At 37.3% G+C, this 20,340-nt stretch overlaps 1 protein-coding gene across 8 annotated transcripts in view; it reads left to right on the plus strand.

Annotated features, from left to right (window-relative positions):
- The first annotated feature begins 8,062 nt into the window (after nucleotides 1-8,062).
- RNF32 (ring finger protein 32) overlaps nucleotides 8,063-20,340 on the plus strand; it is a 74,649-nt gene continuing 62,371 nt past the window's right edge. The window contains exons 1-3 of one of the 8 annotated variants that reach the window (XM_056799964.1): nucleotides 8,063-8,167; nucleotides 10,122-10,186; nucleotides 15,573-15,648. The gene's annotated coding sequence lies outside the window, so the exon portion shown is untranslated. Of the gene's footprint in view, nucleotides 8,328-10,121; nucleotides 10,187-15,572; nucleotides 15,649-20,340 lie in introns of all 8 variants that reach the window. The other 7 variants (XM_056799962.1, XM_056799963.1, XM_056799961.1 and 4 more) reach the window with 7 other exon arrangements.

Consider the following 20,340-nt stretch of genomic DNA (forward strand, 5'->3'; position numbering starts at 1 on the left):
TTAAAATGGGGAATGGTCTTAACCTTATGAAGTAGGGTCTGAGAATTTTTAAGATTCACATACTGAAGTAAACAAACATTTCTAAAAGCTATTTAAATCTTCTGATTGGTTCATATCAGTTCATAATCAGTGGGAAAGCACTCCAATGCTTATGAACTATATTATAGTGGAAAAACACTACCTAAACCCTCAGAGCTACACCTAAGGTACTGAGCGGAGTTGTTAGTACTATAATCTTGAGACCTGTCAATGAAAGTAAGAGTCAAAACAGTAACTCCAGAACATTACTATAGTTATTTCTACCTTTCCTTGTATCACTAATACTTAACACAGTGCCTAAGACATAAAAAATGATTAATAGATGGTTTTTAATTGATTGGTTGACTCTGATCTCTTAAAAAAAAAAAATAAGTGGCATTTGCCCTTGTATGGTTAACTCTCCTGTTTTCCATGATCTTTCAAATACTGCTGACAAGACAGTGACCAAACACAATTCCTAATATCATGTTGTTTAAAAAAAAAAAAAACTCTTTTCTTTATTGGATTTTTGTGCCTCTTTTTCCTATTGACCAAATTTGCTTTTTAAGCTATTAGTTTCTTTTTGCATTACTTTTATTTCTTTTTCCCATTTTTCTTTGAACTGTCTCATTTGATTTTTTTTAATTCCTTTTTCAATTTTTCCAGTGTTTGAGACAAATTTCCATTTTTCTTTGAAGTTTTGATTGGATCTCACCTTCCCCTGTTGATTCAGTGCTTTACTCTTTGTCACCATAGAAGTTTTCCAGGGTTGGGATTTCTTTTGCTATTTGCTCATTTTCCTAGTCTTTTTTTGCCTGTGGACTGGGAATTCTGAAAGCTACTGATTCTGTCTCCTCTGCTGCTGGCTTTTGGGGCTTGGTACTGTGAGCTATTTTGCTCTGGAGGTAGGTCTTCACCACAGCAGTGCAGGCTTGAAGGGCCCAGTGCTATGGACTTCTGGGTCTCACTGTGGGCTGGTGCCAGGGTCTGGGACCTAAAGGGGTAGATCTGAGGTACTCTTTTGGTGGTGTAGTACAGGTCCCAAGATCCCAAAGTTAGCCTATGTCCAGGTTCAGAATCTGGCACAGTAGGGAGTTGGGGCGGGGGGGGGGGGGATAGGCAGCACCCCTCTGTGTGCAGTTTTACTTCCCTTTCCCACTTATCCCATGAAAATCAACTCTTTCTGCCTACCTTTCAAGTTGTACTTAGTGGGAGAGCCCCTTCACTCTGTCTTGTTGTTGGTTTTTAACCCCTATCACTTTGAAGCACATTATAAACATTGGTTTAGAAGGATTATCAGAGTGGTTTCAGCTTTTGCTATTACTAAGCTGACATTTTGGCCCTGCAAACCACCACCACCCCCCCGAAAAGAATCATGTTGAAACATGTTACCTACCTTCAGATGGAAAGGTGATGGACTCTGTAAAAATTAAAGCAGACTGTTTTTGGTTTTCCTTGACTATACATATTTGTTATTGTATAATTCGAATTTTGAACCCCAGGACTCTCTTTCCTGGCTTCCCATGTTCCTTCTCACATTATATGCTAATGTAGGGAGGATATAAGTTTTGTGTAACTCTACCCTCACTCTCTTCTCCTAAAAACATGGCTGTGGAAGTGGGGTGAGGTGAGAGGTAGGAGAATTTTACTTGAGTGTTTTTTTACTCAGGTTTCTACTTTTGTTCTTTTTATTTCTTCTACTTCAAGTGATTATTAAACATTATAAAATATAATACATGGAATTATTGGATATTAATTTAAATTTTATATTGTGGGTTTTGTTTTTCTTGCTTTCTCACTGAGGAAAGGAGAAGGAGGGAGAGAACTAATAACTAAAAATAAAATAAAATTGAATTAAAACAAATATTATAGACAATCACCAAACAAAGATTCTGGTCTTTCTTTAAGCCTAATATAGTTTTAAGAAGAAAAAATGTGTACCATTGTCCTTTCCTAACTAGATGATTCTAAATTTTGGAGTCCCTGACACTATTTCTACAGGACTGTGCCATGCTCCTACATTCATCTTCTAAACCTGGCCTGGCTTCCATTGTCAATACTTTTTTTTCCTAAGTTGGTTTGTGAGTTTTTTATGCATTCACATTGGTCTCTAGACAAGCCCAACTTTCTTACTCAATGGAATTATTTCCCATTGCATCTTCAGAATTTCATTCTTGAGCATTTTCCTGTCCTCTTGGACTGACTTACCTTGAAGCATGTTAGTCCATCAGATCCTAAACCCTTTGAAACCTACTGGTTATACATATTATTTTTTGCCTGTGACTTATTGTTTTGTGTTACTGATAAACTTTTCACAAGTATATGTTGGATCTCCCTCTCAACATAAGCTCCTCCAGGGCTAGGGTTGTGTCTCATAGCTCTTTGTGTTGCTTTCATTGGCTAGCATAAGTGCCTTGCATATGACAGATGATCAATAAATATTTATTCGTTACAAGAGTTGCTGATAATGAACCAAGATTAGATGGAAAGGAGAAGGAAGAGAATTCAAATTACTGCATGCACTTGTAATCGATTAAATAACTGGCCATGGGGTACAAAGGAAGATGAACAAAACCTAGGAGTGTGGAAATTAGAAGGGACAAAACTGGAAGGTGGTGATCCTAATGAGAAATTAACCAAAGCCCAATTAGTTAGAAGAAGGGAAAGAAGGTATCTTGAAGCTAGAGGGCAAAGGAAAACATTAACCATTCTCATAGAACCACATAGGGGGATGTCAGAAAATCAAGAGCCAGTCTCTGTACCCTTACTAATAGTTGCAGAGCAGCATGAGCCAACTTTCAGAGGAATTCAGCTGCAACTGTGTAATAGGTATAGACAGGTCTGAATTTGCCAGGTCATTTGGGGTATGTCATGGTAATCTGGCACTTGTAATTCTTTTACATAGCTGCCAAAACTCTGGATTTGTGGAGGTCATAAATATCTCAATAAGGTTCATGTTACCTAAATCAAATTCAATGGATCGAAAGAACTTTTGGATATTCAGTTTTGGTGACATTTTTAAAGTATATGGTATGAGACTGTGGTGATTTGTAGTACTGAACACCATCATGTCCAATGTGGAATCATCCTGGTGCACAGAATATAGTACATATCATGGTACAGTTTGCCAAAGCCAATTTTACTGCATAGCATCTTGGATTCAAATAACAAAAAGTGGATACTTTCTTTTTCCCCCCTTAAGAGCATACTTTAAAAGTGCTTCTTGTCTTTACATTCAAGATTTCAAAACAGAAGAGAGGTTTTCTGACACCTTTCTTTCTATGATACTCTAGTATCTAGTAGATAAATTTTTCTGAAGGAAACAATTTGTTGATAATATCTTATTTCCACCAGAAAAAAAAAAGTATTCTAGCAGAGGAGTAGAAACATCCCGCCATCATTTACTGAGTCATCTCCTTAAAAAACAGCTACAAGGGAACTTGTGAGAAAGAAAACATTTTAGGAAGCTCCCTCTGGAGTATCCACCCTAGGCTTTTAAAGAGACTGCTGCTACTAGAGCCCTGGAGAGACTGGCAAATTTCCAAGCAGCTGCTGAGCCCCACAGCTGTGACAAGATACAGGTAGGGACACTGAACTCTTTGAAATACAAGGACTTTGCTGGGAGTGGGATTAGGGGTGGAGATTGAGTATGATTCTGTATATAATATGATAGAGTTAGGATAATACCATGGATTCAAGGGAAATAGCAAATTGTGGGAAAGATCTTAATGGACTATAAGTGAGAATTAAGTAAGAGGGAAGATTGCAATACTGATTTTTACTTTTTAGATTTATTCTCAGCATCAAGGTTAGAGGTGAAACAGGAAGGAGAACAAAGAAATGAAATGTGAATTAATAAAACTGGCAATAGTATTTTGTGGGTGAGAAAAGTATAGGAGAAATGAGAGTTTAAATGATTTTTATAATTATATTCCATCAAATTAATGTTTTATTAATCACCTAGACAATTTTTGTTAAATGCTAATAATGAAATTTTTTTATTTGTACACTATGCATGAGATTCATTTTGGTGTATTTTCATTTTCAAAGGTCCCCTTTTAACACTTTCAGATATTCAACTTATTGCCACCTTAAACTTCAGGCTGTTCAAAAATGAGGATATTGATGTTTTTGAAACTATATTCCAGCTGGTTTGACAGTAAAAGAGAGTTCTTGCTATTTATTATTTTTTTAATTGTTCTTATAAACAAAAAGCTAGAATGTCTCCCATACAATCAAAATACTTCAGAATAAATAAGGAACATCACATGAGTTTGAATTTAGTCATTCTGGCTAAAAGAAAAGTCATGGGTTATATTTTTTTTTTAGTTTGGGAGAGATTTCAAATGCATTTTTAAAATTAATATTCATTTTATTTTCATTTTTCCAAGATGATTAGAAAGACAAATAATGAGATTCCAGAAAGATTTGTAGTTATGTTTTATTTCTTATTAACACTGTCTGAAATAAAACTGTTTCTTACCCCTTCTACCAAGGAATAAAATGTTGCATATGGTTTTTATGTTATATATTGTTTATAAATATACTAAAATTAGTTTACTGTTGTTTGACATTTATTTATTTTACCACACTGCCATATTTTTAATGTAGAAAATGTAGGCACAATAGCTTTGCATTTTAAAAGCTGATATTCTAGAATATGATACAAAATTGAGGAACTGGAGAGTGGTAATGGAAGAGAACTGTGATTCTAATAGTATGATCCCAGTGTGGAAACTTCCCTACCAATAATAATATAGATAAGTAGATCCTCGGCAATTTTTGTATTAGAGACTTGCCTGGGGGCTATAAATGATGGCTGTAAAGAGAATCTCTCTATATTTAATTTTGCCATTAAATGCTGCAAAATCAAATATAGATCACTAAGTTTAACATTTATATATATTTTTTTCATTTTCCTGTTGTAAAGCTTTGGTTTTGTTTGAAATTTTAAGATCAAGAGGATGAGCAACTACTAAACAGGAGCTTAAAAGTATTCCTGAGAACAGTGATGTAGTTACATTTTTCTCCATCAATAGAATATAAACCATCAGTTTTGTTAAAAACGAATTCCATTTCTCAGTTGCTTTGGACAAGTTATTCTCCTTAACTTGCCTGTTGGTAAAATGAGGAAAAACTGTCATTTACTTAGCTCTCTGGGACATAATGATATGAAACAATGAAAGTGGATTATTCACATTTTCTTTAATAAATGGTTCCCAACCACAAGGTCCATGACCACCCAAGGGAGATTGGATTGTTAATTCACAAAAAATATAAACTGCCACACTGTCTACTTATTTACTTGTCTCTCCTCCATTAGAATGAGCTCTTTGAAGCTGAGTATTTTTTTTCCCTTTCTTTGTATGCACTTAGCACATACTAAATGTTTAATAAATACTTGTTGACCAACTTGTAGAAAGCAGGTACATTTGACAAATAAGTAAATAAGTAAAGTGAGATTGAGAGAGATTGTGACTTGTTCAGATTCAAACAGCGAATATATGTCATTGTTGATAAGATGCCCCAGCATACTGGCTTCCATTGGGCTTCTTTCCAGCTAAGTGTCCTCACCTATACCAGTCTATTATTATCGCTCTAGTCAATCTAGCCTTCAGTACTTTGCAATTATTTTCCATACATGTTATATTTACCTTTCTGTGTACACATTATTTTCTTTTTCAATGGAATATATAAGAATTTGGAAGGCAAACACTCTCACTGAGCATAGTCTGACTTTTTTTTTTGGTCTGGACATGGGATTTCATTAGTGTAGGGAGCTCTAGGTGAGGAAACTTCCTCTACCATGTGGATGTGCAATTATTTTGCACTTATAGTCATACAGAGATTCCCAGGACATTCAGAGTAGAAGTGATTTGCCCAGAATCACATGAACAGCAAATATCAAGGAAACCTTTTTATCCAATTTGATGGCCAAACAGAAATCAAAGTATGCATAAGAGCATAACACCTGACAATATAATATGAAGGAGCTCTCCTATTGGTAGTGAGATAACTCAGCTCAAACAAGAAAGAGAATGCCCTACATGTCTCCAAAGGAGGTTTCCTAAAGTCTCTAACATAGCAAGTTGGGAATAGGAACATGATGGAGATTGCCAGTTCCTCTCATGTCAGCTTTTTCCTAGAGTCTTTTTCCTTCATTGGTTTTGTATCATCTGTATCTCTTTTAAAGTTAGAAGCCAGAAATGCCCAAAGCCCAAAATGGTTCAAGACGCCTTGGAGCAGGTCCAAAACTTTGAAGAAACTGAAGACCTCTCTGTTCTGATCTTATCAACTCCTCTCCACCTGTCAAGCAGGTATAGAGGCAGTAATCTCCACCAATGAGAGAGCTCTATATCAATAAACTTTTTAAAGATATAGATAGAATACATGGAAGATAATCTAAGATGGGAAGGTACTAGCAATTTAGGGAATCATTAAGGTCATTGTAGATGGTGGAATTTAATCTGAGTTTTGAAGGAGAGCAGAGAAGTTAAGAGACAGAGGTGAAGGGGCAGAGCATTCCAGGCATGTTGGAGAACAAAGTAAAGGGAATGACAGATGAAGTGCCTTCTTTATTCAAGTAAATAGTCCAGAGTGGCTTAAATACAGAATATGTGGAGGGCAGTAAAGGTGCAAGAAGTCAGCAAGGGTAGGAAGGAACCAGGTTATGAGGAGCTTTAAATGTCAGAGGAATTTATAGGTGGTTCTGGGGGAGTGGGGTTTACAAGACTATGCTTTAGAAAAATCACCTTAGCAGCAGTGTTAAAAATGGATTGGAGAAAGACTTGTGACAGGTGGATTAGTGTTTTTGTTTTTTTATTTAGAGTAGACTCTTTAAAAGGCTATTCTAGTAGCCCAATCTAAAGGAACTGAAGTAGGGTGACAGTTGCTGTATGAATGGAGATGTAGGGAAGTGGAGGAGAAAAGTTTTCAAAGTAGAAAGACAAGATATGACAACTGGTTACCTGTACAGCCTGAGAATGAGTAGAGGATAACATCTTTAAGTCAAGAAGTCCCCCTTTCAGGGGACAACTAGGTGATTTAGTGGATTGAGAGCCAGGCCTAGGACAGAAGTTCCTGCATTCAAATGTGACCTCAGACACTTCCTAGCTGTGTGACCCTGGGCAAGTCATCTAACCCCCATTGTCTAGTCCTAAACTCTCTTCTGCCTTCGAACCAGTACTCAATATTGATTCTCAGATGGAAAGTAAAGGTTTAAAACAACAACAAAAGTCCTCTTTTCTGATCCACACTGACTACAAGAATTGTCTAAGATACTGACCTACCGAGGTATGGGGAGTTTTCTCACTGGTGAGATCCTTGTATGAAAACATGAGTCCAGCAAAAGACCAAAAAAAAAAAAAAGCTTGCACTATCTACCCCACAAGATTGTGAGGTTCAAAAGAAAAGGATTTAAACTTTGAAGAGCTTTGAAAACCTTAAAAGCTCTATATAAAGTCAGTCAGGACTGTTATTGATGATGAACATAGATTTCGCCAGGATTTATCCCACCCTTCCCCAACCATCCCCCTTAATTCTGCAGAGTTTATTCTAAGGAAAGAAACGTTCCTGAAAATGTTAGAATGTTAGAATGTCTCCCATAAAATCAAAATGTCTCACCACTGATGACGACCATCACCTGCGTTTGAATGTAGTCATTCCAGCTAAAAAGAAGCTGTCATCTGTTAGAGCTTTTTTTTTTAGTTTGAGAGGAAAGTATTTTAAGATTTCAAATGCATTTTAAAAAGTAACATCATTTTCATTTTTCCAAGATGACTTAAATGGCAAATAGTGAGATTGCTGTTTCTGGGAGGATCTGGACTCGAGGTAGAAGGGAGCCTTGCCCTGTCAACTCTCAGCCTCTCTCTTCCCTCAAGATTCCCCAGCCAAGCTTCTCTAAAGCTGCCACGTGCTCGCGCGCATGCGCGCTCGAGCGTACACGAGCGTCCCGCCCAGCCCTTGTCAGGACCCCGCCCTCCGACCAGGTCTAAACCTGAGTGCGCAAGCAAGGTACGGGAAAAAAAAAAATGGCTCAGTGGCTGAGTGCGCACGCGTCTTGGGTGAGGCAGGACGTCATTGAGCTTTCCGGGCGGGTTGCCACAGTAACGGCGCAGCTTTCCGGGCGGGGCCTGGGAATCGGATATCGGTATGAAACCTGAGGGATTACACGGTATCTAGCCCAGATTCCCAGGGGTTGAGGAGAGGAGGCTAATAGCTGGACGCTGGATAAACAAGAAAGAAAAGAAAGGCCGCGGGGAGAGGAAGCTGCGGAGATGAGTGACTGGGGGGATCGAGGACCCTATTAGGTGCTGATGCTGCGGGTGTTCGGAGAAAGGGAGGGGAGCTTCGATAGAGAGAAAAAGGGATCCAGATTTTGGAATAATTGAGGAGGAGACCTTACTGGAGCTCTGTAGTGTATCTCAAAAATCCTAGGGCCGTTTTTAATTTTTTAAAGCTTAAAACTTCCCTAATGTGTTTTCTCATTTGGCCTCCAATACAACCGGGTAAAATGGGTGCAATTATCCCAGTTTAACAGATGAAGAAACTGAGGCTTAGGGAGGAAAAGTGACTTAGCTAAAGCCAGGACAATAGCTAGCTATTAAGTATATGAATTGGGTGTTAAACACGAGTCTTCTGTATCAGAGACCCGGCACTCTTTCTGTTACGCCAAAGGGCTTCTCAAGTTTATTTTTTTAGATGGGGAAGTGCTTCAAATGGGTCATGTCCCAACAAATTTCAGGTTCAGGATTTTAGATACTTAGTAAATCAAGTCCTTTGCTGCTGAGCCTTGATTTCCTTGAAAGAGCAGTAGATTTAAAATCAAAGGACCTGACTCTATTCTAATTTTTTTAAGACCTAGTCTCTATTAAGAACTTTTGTCCTAAGGAAGAATGCAGGGGAACAACTAGATGGCTCAGTGGATTAAGAACCAGACCTAGAGAAGGAAGGCCCGGGGTTCAAATGTGGTCTCAAACACTTCCTAGCTGTGACTGTGGACAAGTCACTTAACCCCCCATTGTCTAACCCTTAACTATTCTTCTGCCCTAGAACCAATATTGGTTCTAAGATGGAAGGTAAGGATTTTAAAAAGAAGAATGCAGAGTCAAATTCCAAGTTACAAAAAACTGCCAAAACTCTTCTGGTGGGCAGGTCAAATTCCTTTACTATAAACCATCTATATAAAAGATTTTTGGTCCTTCCTTTTAAGTAACATTTTGATACAGTAAGAATGGTTTATTCTTGGAGAAGAAAGACAATTGTATACTGCTACTATTGTTCAATTAGCTCATGAGAAACTATCTTATTTAATGTAATATAACATGCTTACCCGTTGTTTTTTAGCAATATTTAAATATTAATGTTTTTCAATTTAGTGATTTCAAGATTTTTACAAGAGTGTTGAATCTTACTTTTACAAATTAACCTCTAGGAAGAAAAAATTAAGTGGGCTTTTTTATTCCTGAAATCTTTGGATTTTTTGTGTTTTGTTTTGTTTTTTTAAAAAAGTCATTGAGAGAACTTTTTAGTTCATTATGAACCTTCAACTGATGCCCCTTATGGTGGAGTGATGACCTTGAATTCTCAAAAGTTATGATTCCAGAGTGTAAGTGATTCCAAGCTGGTAAAGTTTTTGATAAAGTTCTGAGGACAGTCTCCCTGGTAAAGTTTTTGATAAAGTTCTGAGGACAGTCTCCCTGGTGTCTGAGAACCAGCCTACTTTCTTTCAATGAATGTTATCAACATCAAGTTGGGCACTAATGGTAAATTCAGCTACCATGAAATTTACCTTCTCTTGCTCTAGAAATAGTAATCAAATCAATACTGCCATTACTACTGGAAAGAGCATGATAGTCAAATGTGCTATGTTTCCATTCAGTAATCCCGATAAGTCCCCAAACCAAAATGATCTCCCCTTACCCACCATTCCTCCATAAATATTTTATCTACCTAATAGGACGCGAGTTCCTTGAGGGCAGAGAACTGGGTCACTTCTGTATTTATATTCTCAATGTCCAGCGTCCAATAAGTACTTAAATGCTTTTTATTCATTCATTAAATTAAGAAAAATACAAAATGGCCTTTTCCTTTTGTTTCCACAGGATTGGTAGTGCATAATAGACAGTTTAGACCAACTATAAGTGATAAGATCTTTGCCTAATGACCAGTGAGTATAAATTCACTACTAGAGAACCTGAACCACATTAATATTGACAATTCACTGCAAATGCAACCAAAAAAATTGAAAGTTATGCTTTGTGCATTGAAATTAATTCAAATGTAAATAATTGCAAAATAAATATAGTTGTTCATTTTTTTTTGGTGTTGTTCCTAATAAAACATTTAATTTGTTAAAATGAAACCAAAGACATGAAGAAATAGCAACTAATTAGGACATCTCACAATTCTCAACAGATAAGCAACTAAAGGAGTTGAAGTTGGTCTTATCAAGCCAAGTAAATAAGCATTTATTAAGTGCCACCTGTGTGACATACTCAAAGGAAATAAAAATGCAATTTCTTGGTTGACCATAAGCAAAAAAGTCACTATGGAGATAATTATAGTTCATGGGCTAGTATCTATTTAGAACAGGAAGGAAAAGGAAACTGTAAGTGGTACAAAGGAAAGAGTGCTAGATTTAAACTCAGAAGACCCAAGTTCAAATCCCACCCACTTTGTGTAACAGGTCATTTAACCTGACATATGTTCCCTCATTTGCAAAATGAGGCTAAACTAGATGGCCATCAATTCCAGATCCAACTCTTTTCTTTCTCAGGTCATTTAACCTGACATATGTTCCCTCGTTTGTAAAACGAAGAGGCTAAACTAGATGGCCATCAATTCCAGATCCAACTCTTTTCTTTCTCAGTGAAGACAGAGAAAAAAGAGAAAGAAGGATTTGTTGGAAAACATATTCAAAGTCAAGAAATTAAGAGGTCAAAATTGTAGACTATTCCAAAGTTTCATGAGTGTGCCTCAAGAAGGGCGTTATAGAAGATGCTAGATGAAGAGGTTTGGCAATGTAAAGCAAAGGTGATTTATAGTTAAAACTGATTTCCTAAACAGCAAAGAAGACAATTGGAGATTAGGACCTATACCACCTTAGAAAATGTTGCAAAGCAGTAAATGGAGAAAGAAATGGACTTTCTATAGAAATTTGGTATGAAATTCAACTAAGCCAGATCATGCCAAATAATGTTTATAAATGTTAATCATCTTAGTCCATGAGATAGGGGAATTGCTGAAGAATTCACAGATCAGAGAAGTTTGAACTCTAGCTAGGTGCTGTGTGGTTTTAAACAAGAGACTGTAAAGATGGGATTAACTCTACCCTGCCCATTTTTAGATTTAATCAACCAGAAACATATAGTATACACCCACTTTTGCACACTTAAGTCACAGATTTCTCCCACTCAAGTTTAAGTGGGGTGTATAACTTTTGGTAATTAAATCTAAAAATGGGCAGGGGAGAGTTAATCCCATCTTCAAAGGAGCAAGGTTAAGAGGATAAACAAATGCAAAATGGTCAAACATTTGCTAATTTTGCTATAATAATCTCATCAGCAATAGTACTGGAACCACCAAATTTGGACTCAACACTTCAGTGCTAGATGAGGAATTTGAAATAGTACCTAAAAAGTTGAGTTGACAGAAGAAATCCATATCAAAAGCAAAATCTGGCAAATTGATATTCAATACCAAAAGTGGGGAGGTGGGGGGAATCATGGACAGTGTTAATATCTCTACCCCTCAAAAGAGGTGATTAAGATATAAATTGCTATCAACCTGCATACCTGAATTTTGTGACCCTATCAAAACTTTCAGCAATACACATCTCAAAATGATCTTTAATAGGGAACAATCTTTTGCAGACAACTTTCTGCCAGATCCATCTGTACAGTTTTCTATACATCCACAATCATACTTGGCTGAAAGTTGAAGAAAATACAAGATCTTGCTTTGTTTATTATTCATCAATTATTTTAAAACCTTTTGACATAGAACAAAATAATTTCCTCATCTGCAAAAGAGAAATAATAATATATGCTGTACTCATAACACAGAGCCATTGTGAATCTTGAATTAGATAATGCATGTAAAATTTTATAATCTTTAAAATCATATATAAATGTTAGTTATTATTAGTATTATTAAAGACTTCGATCAAATAAGGAGTTTTCCAGGAATAGATTTAAATAACACATAAGTGCCATCATAGAAGAGATAATTTTGTTCAACAGCCTTCTAATTACAAATATCAAGGCACAAAATGAACAAATAATTCTTACAAAAGATGTTTGCCACTATTAGGAAAAATCTCTTGCTCAGAATTGAAATAAAAGAGAGGTCCTATAAAAATGATCATCTTCCAGGTGCTCATTTTTGTGGATCATTGTGCAAAATACATCAAATTTCCAAAGTAATACAAGGATCCCTCAGAGAGATCTATAGCCACTCAAAGAAGAATGACACTGAAAATATATATATTCTCTGGATTATGGCATATATCCTAGTCTGCAGGAAGATAATAGATGGACCTAGAAATTACTGGAGTGGCTTGGATTTTATTTGTGAAATTATTCAGCATTTTCAATGACTTCTAAGCCACTACATAAAAGAAAAATCATTTTTAGCAGCAATATTTGAATTATTTATTACTAATCATAGCTGACCACAATCTCTAAGGAATCAAAGCTGCAGGTGACCCAAAGGGAGATGAAGAGATAAATGATGAACAGACTTTTATTAAGAATCTAGCTAAAGACCCAAGCACTGTTAGGCATTTGAATACAGAAGTGAGACAGTCCTTGCACACAGAGAGCTTATATTCATTCTAATAGGGGATACAACACAAAAGAGAGATGGCTAAGGTTTGTATGATGGTTATCCTAAAATCCAGAGTTTGAAATCTTTTGGAGGAATTTTAGGACAAAAGACTTGCCAGCTCCTCAAATTAAGAAAGCAAATCTTTGGAAAAAAGTGACATGGAGATGCCTGCAGAAACCACCCACTGCATCAAGAGATCCAGAATGAACTGAACTGAAGGGGGTTGAACATATTTATAACGAATGTAAATTCTTATGTCAGAGGGGAATGCCCCCTAATTGGCTTTTTGTCAGTGTGTCTATTTTGCTTTTGTTTTCTTTCTCTTTTATTTCTCTCTTGTTCCTAGGTTGCTGTAATTTCCCCTTTTAAAAAAGTGCAATGTTTTATACACTTTTACCCAGAGAATTCTTAGAGGTATAGGTTGGTTATTTGAAATGATTCATCGGGGAAACTAGACATGTTAATCTTCCAAGACCCCCAATTGGGGAAATTTCAACATGCTCCCACAACAGCAACCACAAAATTGATCCCACAGGCACTGCCCCCATGAGTGGTGCCAGGATGATTGAGGGGCTGTGATTGATGGGGGTGGGGGGATTTATGTAGGAGAGAGCTTATGGGTGTAGTGAGGACTTGTAGAAGAGACCCAGAAGGAAGCTATTAGGGGGGACATGTTTACAAGTCATAAATGGAGCTGCTGTTTGGAAGTTTTACATACTCTTTCCTGTAGTGATGGTAATATTGACTTGATTTTCATTCTTAGAGCAAGAGTATCAGCAAGGTAGGTAGCAAAATTTAGTATAAATATAGGAAAATTTTAAGTTGAATAATCTTTTAAAAGTCTTACTTTAAATTTTGATGCCCTCCAAATTTCAGTGCTCTGCTTTGAGTCCTTCTATATTCTGCTATTGTCATCTCACTTCTAAATGATTAAGTTCTAGTAGCCACATTTTTGAAAGAACATTGACAAATCTAGAAGAGAGCAAACAGAAATTGGGGATGGGAGGACAATACCTAAAATTATGTTACTCAAGGAGCAGATGAAGAAAAAGAGATTAAATCTAGAAAAGAGAAGTCTTAGGAATAGATGATATGATAGCTGCCTTTCAGGTATTTGAAGACTTATCAGATAGAAAATGAATCTGATTTGTTTTACTTGACAGAATTAGTGACAATAGGTGTTGAAAGATCAATAGAAACTGGCAGGCTTAATATCAGAACAAACTTCCAATAATTGGAAATCTTCAGAAATAGAACGAGCAGATTTGGGAGGTAGTTATTTCTTCTTCACTAGAAAACTTCCAGAAAAAGGCTTTCTAGAACTGGTGAGGCGACATAATATAGGGAAATTCTTAGGCAGGTATATGTTGGACTGGATAACTTATAGCAACTCTTCTCACTAAGGTTCTGTGATTTAGGGCAACTTATTTTTGAAGAACATCTAAAGTTCCATAGGGAAATAATCTTTTTTTTTACTCAAAGTGATATTTAATAGTAATGGTTTCATTTACATTTCACTGTATAATCAAAAATTCTTTAGGTAGTATCTACAATAGAAAAAACTATCATTGAAACTATTAACACGTTTTAGTCATTTTAAAATTTCACCATAAATTTAAAGCTAGAATTTACCTTGGAAGTCATTTGGCCCAACACTATAGCTTTACTAAAAAAAAAAAAGGAAATTAGAGTAAATTTACAGAGAAGTTACTTGACTATACAAAATAATGCTTTACTAAAAAAAAAAGGAAATTAGAGTAAATTTACAGAGAAGTTACTTGACTATACAAAATAACACATAGACAAAAATGAATAGCTGGTCTGTCGACTGGGAATTCTAAAGCTACTGACTCTGTTTCCTCTGCTACTGTCTTGCAGGGCTTGGCATTGTGAGCTATTTTTCCTTGGGCTAGGTCTATGGTGAACATAGTAGCACAGGCTTGAAAGGGCTTAAAGTCATGGATTTCTGAGCCTCACTACAGGCTGACACGAGAGCCTGGGACTTCAAGGGATGGGTCTGAGGTGCTCTTTTGTTGATGTAGCCCAAATCCCAGGATCCTGAAGTTGACCTATGCCTAGTTGTGGAACCTGGCACTGTAGGTGGAGGGAGTGGTTGGCCAGCACTCCTCTGTGTACTGTTTTGCTTCCAGTTCCCCCTTGTCTCATGTAAATCAGCTCTCTCTGCTTATCTTCCAAGGTGTGTTCAGCAGCAAAGTCCCCTCACTCCATCTTGTTGGTTTTTTACTTCTGTCATTTTGAGGTACTTTTTGAAGATTAGTTTTGGAAAGATTGTCAGATCAGTTTCAGCTTTCACTGCTACTAAGCTGCCACCTTAGCCAGATCTGCCCCCTACTTTTCATCTTCTGCAACAGGTATTCATCCATAAACCCAAATTGTTTTAGTAATAATCAGATTGCTTACTTTGTATGAATTTCAAGATGAAATAATCATGTGTTTCATGAGATAGTACAAAGTAGTGGACAAAGAGATGGCATTGGAGTCAAGAAGACCTTGTTTATATTCCACCTCTGACATGTGACATATGGCCCTGGACAAATTACTTAACTTCTCTTTACCTCAGTTTACTCATCTATAAAATTAAAGGAATGGGAATTGATGGCCTCTAAAATCCCTTCCCACTCTAAATTTATGATCCTATGGCATTTCAGATTACCTTTGGGTCCATGATATGACTAACTATACTAACTCTTTAATTTCCTTTCTAGGGAGAATGTCTTCCCATTTGGCAGCAACTACTTTATGTCTTATTTGAAGTTTAATGAGAATGCTAATATAAATAAGGTACAATTCTTCTAGTAGCCTATTTATTCATTGGTTACTAGATAAAACTCACAAATTAAAAGTATCAATTGTTAAATGTTTATAGATGGTTTAAGAATTATGTGATTCTTGGTATCCCCTTGTCATTTTTAAAGAGTAGTCATTCTTCCTTAGGACTGCACTTGAAAACTTTCTGGCTTGGTAGAAAGTATTCTCTTTTGGTATAGCTTTAAATAATCTTGCAGGTACCTCCATAACATAATGAAGCATTGGAGTAGGAATTTTGTGGCAGTTACTATTCTTTGTGAAAAACTATCAGAAATTACTAATTCTCCCTTTAACATTGTTAGTCAGCATGAGCACCTCTATGTAGTAGGGATATGTGCTAAGCACCTTAGACTGCTAAGGAATTATATAAATTGCAGGCCTTACCTTTTAGGAGCTGTAATCTAGGGCAGTGAGACCATTCAAAAGTGAATAACAATGAAGAAACTCTCTAGAAGCTCCAGAAGCTCCCTAAACCCATAAGATCAGAGGTTGTTTAAAAAAAAAGAATCCAGTGCCACCTTCATGCTATTGTGAGTCTTTGGAATAGAACTTTAAAGGAGAAATAACAATTATTGCCAGAATCAATATAATGCTTTATGTGTAATGCTGTAAACTCAGTGGAATTAAAAGAATTTAATAGCCTGTAATAATGCCTTTTTTTCTATATCCCCCATAATGTCCTCATACTTCTCAGCAAATAGTAGTTGTTGAAGAAAATATTTTCTCAATCAAATTAAATTCAGTTTGTGGCCTTATAAGAGAGGCTCTTGAGTAGCTCTATCCATTTATGACTGCCTAAAAACCTTTCGGCAATAAGATATGAACTGAATTCCAATATAGATTGTTTGTGATCAAAAAGAACTTCAAGGCAATTCAATTCATTCAATAAATATTTGTTGTGCACATACTATATGCAAGGAATGTTGCTAGTTTCTAGGGACATGATTAGAATGGTCTATGCCTTGGAGCTTCTATACTACAAATAAGTAAATATAGAGTGATTTTAAGAGCAAGAGATCATGAACAACTGGGGATGAAGATAGATTTAGAAAAAGCAATAGTTTCCTGAGTGCTCTTTTGTTATATTCTCAATGGATCTTTACTTCATGGTGGCACCTGACTGGGATTTTGAAGGAAAATACGGTTTTAAAAGGCAGAGGTGTGAGATAGAGAGCCCTGCAGGAATACGGAATGGCCTGCACAAATGACCAGAAGCAGGATGTATCCTACAAGTTTGGTTGAAGGGATAGGACCAGTTGGAGAGATGTTGTAGAGACAGACTTGACCAGATTTGTAACTGATTGGACATACACCAGGAAGAAGGAGAAAGGGGGAGGAGTCAAAGATTACTGAATTTATTAACCCAAGTGTCTAGAGGATGGTGTTGCATATTCCCCTTCCCCCTCCTCCCCATAGCAATAGGGAAGTTGGAAGAAGGAGTAATAGGATGAGGGGAGAAGATAATCAGTTACAGTTCATTATGAGTTGTGTTTGAGTGTTCATGGAGATAGCTAGTAGAGTAAGAGGGGCAATGGAGCAGGGGCTCCAGCTCTATCTAAACTTGCTGTCTATGACACCTGGTTGTTGTAGTTGTTCACAAATTTCAGTCATGTCCAGCTCTTTGTGACCCCTTTTGGGGTTTTCTTGGCAAAGATACTAAAACAGTTTGCCATTTCTATCTCCAGTTCATCCTACAGATGAGGAAACTAAGGTAAACAGGGCAAAGTGACTTTCCCAGGATCACACAGCTACTACATGTCCAAGGTCAGATTTTACACACAGGAAGAGGTCTCCTGATTGGTGCTCCATCCACTGTATAACTTAGTTGACACCTTAGGACAGTTAAATGTAGCTTTCTTTTCTGTTAGATTAAAAAGAGAATCCTAAGATCACTTTTTAAGTCTAGGATTTTGTAAATTGCTTTCCTCAAAAATTCAAGTTAAGAATATTTTGAATGAACTGAAGTGTACAGCAAAATATCAATGTCCTTTAACTTAAAAACATTTCCATTTTTTGGTGCCTCTCTTTTGCATGCTATTTTAATTAGCATAGGTTTAGTAATTAGAGAATGCAATCCCCTAGACAAATTGGTCACTAATTATGTTAGCATTGAGATTAGGCAAAGAAACTGGTGTTGAAAATGAATAGTACCCTATCATCAGTTGCTCCTCCTACATAGCATCTCAGGTCCCATCGCTGTATTCTTAACAGCAGATCATACCTCCTTCTCCCCGTACTTCTTAGAGTCTCTAGGTTTCCTCAGAGCTTAATTAGCTCAAGTGCCACCTCATGATCCCTCAAGTGCCTCCCTGCTCCTTAAAACTGGTCTGTATTTACTTTACATGTATTTTATACATAACTTTTATGTGTATATATCCCCTCCAATGGACTATAAGCTACTTACACTTCAAGACTAGTTTATTCATCTTTATAACCCCTAGTGCCAGGCAGCATCTGACATATGGCCAGTGTTTTATGAATAAAATGCCCATTGAATGAATGCTAAATGATGTTGCTTCCCTGAATGATACAGCCTCTTTTCTTCATGTTTCCGAAAGAACAAACTGAAGTCATCCTCCATTATCACAAGACTCTTGAAGGTGGGAGCGCCCATCAAATACATCAAAATTTAGCAAAGGCTTGTTGACTGAACTTGGTGAATGTCTGCTTCTCTTTTCTCTCTTTCCCAGTGATCCTGACCTTTGAGCTACCCAAGACAGAACCCCTTTCCCTGTAACTACTTCCTGCCCTCTCAGCCCTATCCCTGTCAGACTGACCCCTCTAAGTTTCTAGTCTGCCCTTCTGTTGTGTCCTTTCCTTCATCCTAGGCCTAATCCTTCCCTACTCTTCTCATTTCCCACTCAGGGAAACCTGGCAACTTCCAGAAGCTACTAAATCCTTGGTGACTCTCCTCAGCCCTGGAACACCTTTTCCTATCACAGTCGGCCAAGAAGAAAAGAAGTCAGTCCCCTCTCTGCTGCCATCCCTTAGGAACTTCTCTTCCTTAGAGATCCACTCCTTCTGTTGCCTGTTATCTGCCAGCCCTCAATGACCTCCTCCCTCAGGTTCAGTGTTTGGTTCATCATCGTCTTCTCCATCCCTGCTCTTGCACTTATATCTTGCACTTATACTAAGCACAGTGCCCTACCAGTTCATCAAGCCTCTCAGGTCCCAGCATCTATATCTCCATTCCATCTCAGCCTACATAGGGAAAGCCATATTCTTGATCTCACCATCATTATAACTATTTTATCTCAGTGACTATGATCAAGAACACTTACATGTTGATGTGGTCTCCCATCCTGTCATCTCTCCCTTTAGCTTCTTTCTTCCTATCCCCATTTTTCATCTTCATAATGACTTCATTCTCATCACAACTTCCGGTCAATCCCATCCCTTACTGCTTTCCCAATTCATCACCCACTCTGGCCTCATATTCCTCTGTTAGCAGTCTTGACCTTATAATAAGTCAATTAAATTGTAACACTCATCCTCTCACCTCAAATCCCTTGTTCCTTCTCATCACCTCTTATTCCTGGCTAAATCCAAACCTCTGCCTGATAGGCATACCACTGAATGCTGTGGAGGTCATCTAATCATGCATATGGGATCTACTACATATTTGTTTTATTTAATCCCTGCTGTATAGTGCCTCCCCACAACTGTTTCACCTTTTTTTTTCTCTTCAGAATTATCTGCTTTATAATACCAAGATCAGCTAATAAAACATCTTCAATTCTGGATATACACTGACCCATGGGCTGATGGCTGACAGAAAGACCTAGCTAAAAGTTCAGTTCCCTCAGTCTTATGCAAGTTTCTTAGGGACAAGAGCTCCTTTTCATTTGTTTTTGTATCCCAAGTGCCTTACTCAAAATACATACTTAATAAAAGTTTGTTAGCTGAACTGAATGAACTACTTCTTCCATACTTTAATAGATCTGTAACCCGTCATGAGGTGTGTGATGAATTGGCAATAGCATTGGCCTGGAAGTCAGAAGAGCCTGGATATGAATCCTGCTTCCAGAAAATAATGGATGTACAGGGGGAAGCTGGGTGGTTCAGTGGATTGAGAACCAGGCCTGGAGATGGGAGGTCCTAAATTCAAATCTGACCTCAGACACCTCCTAGCTGTGTGACCCTGGGCAAGTCTCTTCACCCCCATTGCCTAGCCCTTACTGCTCTTCTACCTGGGAACCAATACATAGTATTGATTCTAAGACGGAAGGTAAGGGTTAAAAAAAAATAATGGATGTACTACCCTTAGCACATCTCTTAATCTCTCTGATGCTGTTTCTTTGTTTATAAATTGGGAATAATAACAGCACCTACCTCACCATTATTTTGAGGGTCAAACGAGATACTGTATATGAAGTCCTTTGCAAACCTGAAAGTACTTTATAAAATTAGCTATCTAAATTATCATCCTCCAGTGATGCATCCTTCTATACCTGCCCAGGTAAGATGGCCTTGGCCATATCTTCCTATCCTCCTCTATGGGGAGTCCACAGATGTGGTGAGGGCCTTAGATTGTTTGACATTTCATAAATATTAATAAGGAATTCAATCTGCCAAAAAGGAAATCACAGATCTGGTGGGGGGAAAAAAGAGACAGTATGAGTAGTGGAAGGAATTGGCCTGGAAGTCAGAAACACCTGGATTGTA

The sequence above is a fragment of the Monodelphis domestica genome, chromosome 5, assembly GCF_027887165.1.
Source record: "Monodelphis domestica isolate mMonDom1 chromosome 5, mMonDom1.pri, whole genome shotgun sequence".
In the NCBI taxonomy this organism is placed as follows: Eukaryota; Metazoa; Chordata; class Mammalia; order Didelphimorphia; family Didelphidae; genus Monodelphis; species Monodelphis domestica.